At 45.9% G+C, this 10,375-nt stretch overlaps 1 non-coding gene and 1 pseudogene across 1 annotated transcript; both read left to right on the forward strand.

Moving 5' to 3' along the window:
- Window positions 1–220: 220 nt before the first annotated feature.
- Window positions 221–707, forward strand: LOC126962887 (EKC/KEOPS complex subunit TPRKB-like; annotated as a pseudogene).
- A 9,035-nt stretch (window positions 708–9,742) lies between these two features.
- On the forward strand, window positions 9,743–9,849 carry LOC126963534 (U6 spliceosomal RNA). The gene has a single exon (XR_007729150.1). It is a non-coding gene; the product is annotated as a U6 spliceosomal RNA (small nuclear RNA).
- The last annotated feature ends 526 nt before the right edge of the window (window positions 9,850–10,375 follow it).

Consider the following 10,375-nt stretch of genomic DNA (forward strand, 5'->3'; position numbering starts at 1 on the left):
CCTCTGCCTCCCAGGTTCAAGTGAGTCTCGTGCCTCAGCCTACCAAGTAGCTGGGATCACAGGCATGTGTCACCACGCCTGGCTAATTTTTGTATTTTCAGTGGAGCTGGGGTTTCACCATGTTGGCAGGGCTGGTCTCGAACTCCTGACCTCAGTTGATCCACCCGCCTCAGCCTCCCAAATTGCTGGGATTACAGGAGTGAGTCACCGTGCCCGGCTAACTCTTCTATTAATATTATTTAAAGATGTAAAAAATGCGGGGAACTTGAGAAAGAAAGCCATGGAAGGTATCATTGATGGCTCACTGATGCATCCTGCAGTGACTGTCAATCCATTTGAGATATTTGCAGCCGCAAAGAAAGCAGTTTGCTTCTACAAACTGGGAGAAATGAAGTCAAGAGCTCTATCTACTGAAATTATTTTCAACCTTTCCCCAAATAGCAATATTTCAGAGGCATTGAAAAAATGTGGTATCTCAGCAAATGACCCTTTAATTCTAATTGTTTATACTAACGAGGGAGCAAAACAAATAAATCAAGGATATCTAATATCTCAAGTAGAAGGCCAGCAGGTTTCTCTGAAAAATCTTCCTGAAATAATAAATACCACAAAAGTCAAAAGGAAACATAAATTCCCTCCACAAGAAGAAAATACTGGGAACATTGTGGGATGGTATTTGTAGAATGTCAACAAAGGATGTTTTGTGAAAAGAATTATTAGCAGAAATTTTCAGCATTAAAGAAAACACTGGGCCTGTAATCCCAGCACTTTGGGAGACCGAGGTGGGCAGATCACCTGAACTCAGGCGTTCAAGACCAGTCTGGGCAACATGGTGAAACCCCATCTCTATAAAAATACAAAAAATTAGCTGGGTGTAGTGGTGGCGCGTCTGTAATCACAGCTACTTGAGATAATTGCTTGAACCCGGGAGGAGGAGGTTGCAGTGAGCCCAGATCGTGCCACTGCATTCCAGCCTGGGCGACAGAGTAAGCCTCTATCTCAAAAACAAAACAAATTTATTTTCCGTTGCTTATTAAAATGTTATTTTATTTTTATTTTTATTTTTTGTAGTGATGGCATCTCACTATGTTGCCCAGACTGGTCTCAAACTCCTGACCTCAAGCGATCCTCCTACCTCAGCCTCCTAAAGCACTAGGATTACAGGCATGAGCCACCATGCCTTGGCCCCACCTCTTTTATTATCTTAAAAGATAACCACTGTTACTATTATTTGTTAGTGCCTTCTAGTCTTCTACTTCTATTCAAATATATTTTATTTTTATGTAATTGGAATAAAAATTGCAAACACTTTTAAAAAAGAAGAAATGCAAACTCTCAGGCCCTACCTCAACCCTACTAAATCATACACTGTGGGATAGGGCCCATGAATCTGTTTTTCCAAGCGCTCCAGATGATTCTATGCCGAAGTTGGAGAATCACTGACCTAGGTCTCTGAAGCCTCTGCAAGAACCAAGAACAAGGACTGCACTATAACAGCCTTTTCATTATCTTGCACAGTGTGAGCAAGCTGCACAAAACAGGCTTCAAATCCTAGAGCCAGGAGGGACTTGAGAAGCCATTTCAAAGGTCAGTTTGTCTTGTAGCTGAGGAGTTGGCAACCCATGGGGCTAAGTGAAATCTGACCCAGAGCCAGGCCAACAGCTGAAGTCAAGGCGACTCTCAGCCCAGGGCCCTTCTTGTGTGTCCACTTCCTCTCTTGTATCCAGAGCAAAAGCACCATGCAGTTGTGATTTGAAAGCAGTAGAGCTTGAAGGAGCAAGGTCGGGTGGAGAAGCTGGGTTATGATAGACCCACTTAGTTCTAGCCCAGAGGGCAGGGCCCCAGGGGAAGTCACAGCTACCTCCCTTGTTCTTGGGCTTGTAAATTGACTGATGGGTTCTTCCTGCCTGCTACAGACAAAACCAGTTCACTAAGACTGTGGTATTTGCAGTAAAGAAAGAGTTTAAGCCATGTGCGGTGGCTCACGCCTGTAATCCCAACACTTTGGGAGGCTGAAGTGGGCAGATCAATTGAGGTCAGGAGTTTGAGACCAGCCTGGCCAACATGGCAAAACTCTGTCTCTACTAAAAATACAAAAATTAGCCAGGCATACTGGCTTGCACCTGTAATCTCAGTTACTAGACAGGCTGAGGAAGGAGAATTGCTTGAACCCAGAAGGCAGAGGTTGCAGTGAGCCAAAATCACACCACCGTACTCCAGCCTTGGCGACAGAGCAAAGGCAAGAGTTGAACTGACTTGAGGCTGGCCACATGAAAGAACTGGAGCTGTCACTCAAATCCATCTCCCAGAAGACTTGGGGTTAGGGTTTTTCAAGGATAGTATGGCGGGCTGGGGACTAGGGAATGGGTGCTGCTAACTGGTTGGTGATGAAATCATAGTGTGTGGAAAAATGGTTCTTGTTCACCGAGTCTGCCTCTGGCTGATGGCCACAGGACTGGTTGAGTCATGAGTCACGATCCTGTTTGGGGCCAGTCGGTTGCCAGAATGCAAATATCTGAAAAATATCTCAAAAGACCAATCTGAGGTACTACACCAGTGGTGTTATCTATAGGAGCAATTGGAGAAGTCACAAATCTTGTGGCTTCTGGCCACAGGACTCCTGAGCAGTAAGGGATTATAGAAACTATTCCTACATTTTAGCAGAGTTCAGGACCCTCCCATAATTTTAATCTCATTGCCTTTATTAGTTTTTGGTCCCCGAGCAAAGAAGGGGTTACTTTGAGGGAGGGACTATTATCATTCTTGCTTCCAACTTAAACTATAAACTAAATTCCTCCCATGGTTAACTTGGCCTATGTCAAGGTGTGAGCAAAGAGAGTCAGCCTGTGAGACTGGAAGCAAGATGGAGTCAGCCATGCTAGACTTTCCTCACTGTCATCATCTTTCTAAGGCAGTTTCAGCCTGGAAGATAAAATCATCTCCAGGTCCTTAGTGATTGGTGGGTTTCCCATTTATGGTCCTTGAAATGGAACCAGGTATGGACCCCAGGGGCCCTGGGGCATGCCTTCCATGGAAGCTGTTTCCCTGACTGGTGTGAGGGTCAGGAACTTCCCATAGAGCATTTTTCCATAGGAGAAGGCCAAACTCTGAACAGAAGGACCTTGCAAATAAAATGAAGCATTGGAGAAAGCAGCCACTGGCAGTTCCCTAGACAGGTTGCTTCCTGTAACTGAAAGCTGAAATCCAAGAATGACCTAAAACTCATTCCCAGAATTGCTTACTTTAGGCTCATAGAAACTGAGAGAAGTTTGGGAGTGGTAGTTATTTAATCAACTCAAAAACAGCCCATATTTTCAGCTAAAAAGGCTCTCCCCTTCCTCTCCTTCCCTTCTCCTCCCTCTCTTAACAATTTCTTGCCACATCCTGTTCAAGGAGAAACAAACCACTGTTTGCCAGTGACAAGCTCTTCACAGCTTCCCAGACTTTGAGATGGAGGGTGGTGTCCTGAACTCAGAGCTTCGGTGCAGTTGGTGTGACTTTGAGGAAGCCATTTAACCTAGTCTTGGTCCCCTCAATTGTAAAATCAGAGACAGATTTGATCTTTCTTTTTTCTGAGATGGAGTCTCACTCTGTCACCTAGGCTGGAGTGCAATGGCGCAATCTCTGCTCACTGCAACCTCCGCCTCCTGGGTTCAAACTATTCTCCTGCCTCAGTCTCCTGAGTAGCTGGGATTACAGGCTCCCACCACCATGCCTGGCTAACTTTTTGTATTTTTAGTAGAGACAGAGTTTCACCATGTTGGCCAGGCTGGTCTCGAACTCCTGACCTCAAGTGATCCACCCACCTCAGCCTCCCAAAGTGCTGGGATTACAGGTGTAAACCACCATGCCCAGCTTCATTTTTATTAATTAATTAATTTTTGTTTGTTTTTTGAGAGAGGGTCTCGCTCTGTTGCCCAGACTGGAGTATAGTGGTATGATTATGGCTCAATGCAGCCTCACCATGGCTCAAGCGATCCTCCCACCTCAGCCTCCCAGGGATTTGGGACCATAGGCACATGCCACCATTCCTGGCTAATTTTTGTGTTTTTTGAGAGACAGTGTTTCACCATGTTGCCCAGGCTGATCTCAAACTCCTGGGCTCAAGTGATCCACATGCCTCAGCCTCCCAAAGTGCTAAGATTACAGGTGTGAGCCACCGCATCCAGCCCCCATTATTTAATTTAAAGAGTGGCTTATGTGGTCTCACATAGCTCTTAGCATCCACATGAACTATTTGATTAATATGACTAGTATAGACTGGTGATTAATGTAGAGTTGGAGGCTGATTTTTCCTGTTAGTCTCTTGGCTTTGGTCTCCAACTGGATAAGAGTTCGGTTAGGGACAAAAATTCAGTCACCCATCATGTGGTGTTATATAGATCAGGAAAGGAGGGGATCATTTCTTAATTCATCTGTTTGGGGGCTTCCTGTATGTTTGCTTTTTAAAGTCAGAGTCGGCCGGGTGCGGTGGCTCACGCCTGTAATCCCAGCACTTTGGGAGGCTAAGGCGGGTAGATCATGAGGTCAGGAGTTTGAGACCAGCCTGACCAACATGTTGAAACCCCATCTCTACTAAAAATAGAAAAATTAGCCAGGTGTGGTGGTGCATGCCTGTAATCCCAGCTACTCAGGAGGCTGAGGCAGGAGAATCACTTGAACCCGGGAGGCGGAGGTTGCAGTGAGCGGAGATCACATCACTGCACTCCAGCCTGGGCGACAAGAGTGAAATTCCATCTCAAAGCAAACAAATAAAAAGGTTTGTAAATTTGTAGAAAAAAAAAAAAAAGCCCATGTTTAGATCATAGAGATTAGGAGTGATGCCTTGTCCTGTTCAGTTAGCACATTTCCATTCAAAAATATTAAGACCCAGAAATGAACTCGGATGGCCCGGAATAGAAACTCTCCTTTCTGGTGGGTGACACACACTCTCAGGCAAGGGGGATTTGTTTAGAACAACGGTCACTGCTGCAATTCACGGCATATACGCACCCGCTGGAGGTAACACCACCTCCTCTCAGTCTTATGTACAAAGGGAATCTGGCTTATTATTGTTTGAAGCCTTAAAAAGACTCTGGGAACAGGACTCACAGTCCTCTTTTACTGAGATCATTGCATGACATGGAGACAGAGTCATTAAAATATCGAGTCTAAATATTCCCTAGAACGACCTTGGTTCTTGCATCAACAGCAAACAGCAGCTGCTGTCTTCCCAGCTGAGCGCTGCTTCCCTCTCACCACAAGAGGGCGAGAAAGACCCGCGACAGGACCTTTCCCTCTCTGCGGGAGGATGGAAGACAAAGCTCTGGGCTGCCATTAAGAAGGCATTTTAGCCGGGGGCGGTGCCTCACGCCTGTAGTCCCAGCACTTTGGGAGGTCGAGGCGGGCGGATCACGAGGTCAGGAGATCGAGATCATCCTGGCTAACATGATGAAACCCTGTCTCTATTAAAAGTACAAAAAAAATCAGCTGGGTGAGGTGGCGGGCGCCTGTAGTCCCAGCTACTCGGGAGGCTGAGGCAGGAGAATGGCGTGAACCCGGGAGGCGGAGCTTGCAGTGAGCCGAGATCACGCCACTGCACTCCAGCCTGGGCGACAGAGCAAGACTCCGTCTCAAAAAAAAAAAAAAAAAAAAAAAAAAAAAAAAAAAAAAAAAAGAAGAAGGCATTTTATGCTCTGGAAAATAAAAGTAATAGGAGATGCTAAAGTTCCAGTGCTGGCTTAAGAAACAGTGGCTACCCTGATGGGCTTTTTGTTTGTTTGCTTGCTTCCCCCCATCCCAATGTTTTAGAGCTTGGAACATAATTATTTTCTAGAGAATGAACACAGCATTATTATTTATTATTATTATTATTTAGAAACAGGGCCTCACTGTGTTGCCCAGGCTGGGAGGCAGTGGTTTGAGCATAACTCACTGCAGCCTTGAACTCCTGGGCTCAAACAATCTTCCTGTCTCAGCCTCCCAACTGAGGGGCTACAGGAATGCACCACTATGCCTGGGTAAGTTTTATATTTTTTGCAGAGATGGGGTCTTGCTATGTTGCCCAGTCTGGTCTTTAACTCTTGGCCTCAAGCAATTCCCCAGCCCAACCTCCCAAAGCTCTGGGACTACAGGCATGAATCACCAGGCCTGGCCTGAACACATTAAGTAACTTGAATGATGTACGTGTAAGAATCCAAACATTTGATAAAAGAGGGTTTGAGGCCGGGCACAATGGCTCACACCTATAATCCCAGCATTTTGGGAGGCCAAGGCGGGTGGATCATGAGGTCAGGAGTTCGAAACTAGCCTGGCCAACATGGTGAAATCCTGTCTCTACTAAAAATACAAAAGAAATTAGCTGGGCATGGTGGTGCGTGCCTGTAGTCCCTGCTACTGGGGAGGCTGAGGCAGGAGAATCGCTTGAACCTGGGAGGCAGAGGTTGCAGTGAACCGAGATTGTGCCAGTGCATTCTAGCTTGGGCAACAGAGTGAGACTCTGTCTCAAAAAAAAAAAAAAAAAAAGAGGGTTTGATGGTTTGGAGCATAAGTTGCTTTTCTTGCTACCAGCCTATGTGATGTGCAGAAAACTTGGGAGGGGACTGGGGAGGACGGTATTTTCAAGAGAAGAAAAGCCAAGAGGCTGAGATATGGTGATTCTGCTCCTGTTACTGGAGGGTCCAGTACACCTCCAGGAGGCACACCTCAAGAGGTACTTACCAAGGAACAGTATTAGCAAAAGCTGGGAAAATAAACTATGACTGCTCCTTAAAGAAAGATATCAGATCTGCTTGGGTTTTCCTTCCTCTCTCTCCCACCTCTTTCCTCTGCCTTTTTTGTCTGGAATTATAATATGATATGAAATGACTTTTTTTTTTTTTAGATGAAGATTCGCTCTTATTGCTCAGGCTTGAGAGCAGTGGCACGATCTCCCCTCACTAGAACCTCTGCCTCCCAGGTTCAAGCAATTCTCCTGCCTCAGTCTCTCGAGTAGCTGGGATTATAGGTGCCCACCACCATGCTCGGTTAATTTTTGTATTTTTAGTAGAAACAGGGTTTCACCATGTTGGCCAGGCTGGTCTTGAACTCCTGATCTCAGGTGATCCACCTGCCTCGGCCTCCCAAAGTGCTGGGATTACAGGTGTGAGCCACTGCGCCTGGCCATGATATGAAATGACTTACAAGGAAGGTTGGTAGAGCCTGCCAAACACGATTTACCTTTAATCCCACCAAAAGTTAAATCTGTCCAGTTGTTTACCAAAACAAAATGGACATGAGGCATTGTTCAGAGACTGGTCAGAAAAGGGAGATAGAAAGTGCCTTTCAGTCATACAGAATACAGGTTTGGGAGACTCCCTATTGGTTTAAAATGGATCTTAAATGTGAATCAAGATCCTGCTTATGGACTGGGTGCCGTGGCTCACGCCTGTAATGCCAACACTTTGGGAGGCCAAGGTGGGTAGATCGTGAGGTCGGGAGATCAAGACCATCCTGGCCAACATGGTGAAATCCCGTCTCTACCAAAAATACAAAAATCAGCTGGGCATAATGGTGCATGCCTGTAATCCCAGCTATTCGGGAGGCTGAGGCAGGAGAATTGCTTGAACCAGGGATTTGGAGGTTGCAGTGAGCCGAGATTACACCACTGCACTCCAGCCTGGGCAACAAGAGCGAAACTCCATCTCAAAAAAAAAAAAAGATCCTGCTTACAGCTGTCTTCTGTGGCCCCTCTGCCCTCTGCAGCCCTTCCCGTAATTACTCACTCATGAGCAGGCCTGCTAGGTTAGGGAGGGCTGGGTCATAGGAATGTGATGGCCCCATCCCATGCTTTTTTTTGTTTCTCTTAAGCAGTCGCAGCCAGCCCTGGTGCTCAGCCTGTTCTGAAGTGAGTTGCGCACCTGCCCTCATTTTTCTCTATTTGGGCATCTTTGGTCTGGAACAGCTCAGGAAAGTCCGAGTTGACACTCAGGTTCTTACTCCTTAGATGAGATCCAGTGCACAGCATTTTCCCTAGTTGTGAAAAATCATACAGCATTGTCATCTCTAATATTAAAGGAAATGGTAACCAGAAGTTGTCGCTGTTATGACAACATCTTGACACTGAGATTTTATATGGTCACTTGGTTCAACAATTAGTCCATGTGTCCCTTGCTAGACTTCTCCTGCTGCTTGGGAACCACAGCCTGTGCTGCCTTCAGACAGAATTAATTCCTGGAAGTTCTTCCTTATCTTAAACCTATGTGGCGCTTTTTCCCTGGCACCCACTAGTCCTTGTTGTGACCTCTGCAATTACACAAAGCAAGTCTCCTTTCGTATCGTGTAAGTCCCTCCTTCACATTCCCTGTTTGAATGTGATATTAAGTGCTTTTACCAACTTGATCACTGTGTTTCATCACAGAACTTTGAAAGATGCCACACTTTCCACTGGGTTGACTGTTCTAGAATGGTCTGATCAGAATGGTCATCACCTTGAGCTGGACTTTTAACATGTATTGGCACCTGCCAAATATTATTGTATTATTATTCACATCTGTTTTTAAGAGACAGTGCTCCTGAAAGACAGATGGAGTCATAGATCTGCTTTTCAAGGGCTTTCTTAAAGCATTTCTCGAAAATAGTAATTCCACTTTATTTGGAGAAGCTAATGACACTTGTTTTGGCCTCAGAGTTTATTTCTGAGGCTGCCTTTCACAGAACTGAGAAGGAATCTTAGAGGTCATTTTATTAGTCATATTTTACAGGTGGCAAAATGAGGTCTAGAGAGGTTTAACAACGTTTGCCCGAAGTCACACACTGGTAAGTGACTGAGCCCCAAGCTAATGCTGGACCCCAGGTGCAGGAGCCCACCTCACCACTGCTTCCTTGTGTCTGGTTCTGCCTCAGGAACTGGCCTAGAAACAGACTCCCTGCCACCTGCCGCAGCCACAGACGTTTTTATAATTCTTTTTTGTATTTTCCAAGTTTTCTACAGTGATCCATTACTTTTACAATCAGAAAACAATCAGTTGGGCCGGACAAGGTGGCTCATGCCTGTAATTCCAGCACTTTGGGAGTGCCAGGTGGGCAGACTATTTGAGGTTGGGAGTTTGAGACCAGCCTGACCAACACGGCAAAAACCTGTCTCTACTAAAAATACAAAACTTAGCTGGGTGTGGTGGCCTATGCCTGTAATCCCTGCTTCTCAGGAGACTGAGGCAGAAGAATCACTTGAACCCAGGCAGAGGTTGCAGTGAGCTGAGATTGCACTACTGCACTCCATCCTGGGCAACAGAGTGAGGCACCATCTCAAAAATAAAATTTTTTTAAAAAGCAAGCAAGCAATCAATTGGCCAGATATGGTGGCTCAAGCCTGTAATTCCAGGGCTTTGGGAGGCTTAGGCAGGAGGATCACTTGAAGCCAGGAGTTTGAGACCAGGCGGGGCATAATAGGGAGACCCTGTCTCTATTAAAAAAAAAAAAAAAAAAGGCCGGGTTCGGTGGCTCATGCCTGTAATCCCAGCACTTTGGGAGGCCGAGGTGGGCGGATCACGAGGTCAGGAGATCCAGATCATCCTGGCTAACACGGTGAAACCCCGTCTCTACTATAAATACAAAAAATTAGCCGGGCGTGGTGGCGGGTGCCTGTAGTCCCAGCTACTCGGGAGGCTGAGGCAGGAGAGTGGCGTGAACCCGGGAGGCGGAGGTTACAGTGAGCCGAGATAGGCTGCACTCCAGCCTGGGCCACAGAGCGAGACTCCGTCTCAAAACAAAACAAAACAAAAGGGTGCTCGCTTCAGCAGCACATATACTAAAATTGGAACGATACACAGAAGATTAGCAAGGCCCCTGCACAAGAATGACACGCAAAGTCGTGAAGCGTTCCATATTTTTATCTGCCAGCCATGACCACCCGATTTTGATTGTATCCTTCCTCCCATCCTTTAATCTGTTCATTGCTCTGTCTGGGGGAGGTGGGGCAGCTGGCGCAGACCTTGGCGTTTGTTCTTTGATGGATGAGGGAACACTCCAGTTTTCTTTCCGTGAAGTTTGTTTCAGCTACAAACCACTTCATTTTGCTGTTTCAATTTCAAAATAAAGGGAAACATATTGAAAGAAAAGAAAGAAAGAGAAAGAAAAGAAAGAAAGAAAGAAAGAAAAAAGAAAGAAGGAAAGAAAAGAAAAGAAAGAGAGAGAGAGGAAGGAAGGAAACAAGGAAGGAAGGAAGGAAGGAAGGAAGGAAGGAAGGAAATCAGTCAAACAAACAAAACCCGGTAGCTTTGAAAAACACACCTCACTCATACCGAGGCCAGCCCCTAAAGTCCCTGGGTCTCTTCTCTGAATCTCTAGGTGGGGGAAACTGCTGTTTCATCTCTCCTGACTCCTTAAAATTCAGTGATTCAAAGATCCCATTTTGGTC

The sequence above is a fragment of the Macaca thibetana genome, chromosome 9 (assembly GCF_024542745.1).
Source record: "Macaca thibetana thibetana isolate TM-01 chromosome 9, ASM2454274v1, whole genome shotgun sequence".
NCBI lineage: Eukaryota > Metazoa > Chordata > Mammalia > Primates > Cercopithecidae > Macaca > Macaca thibetana.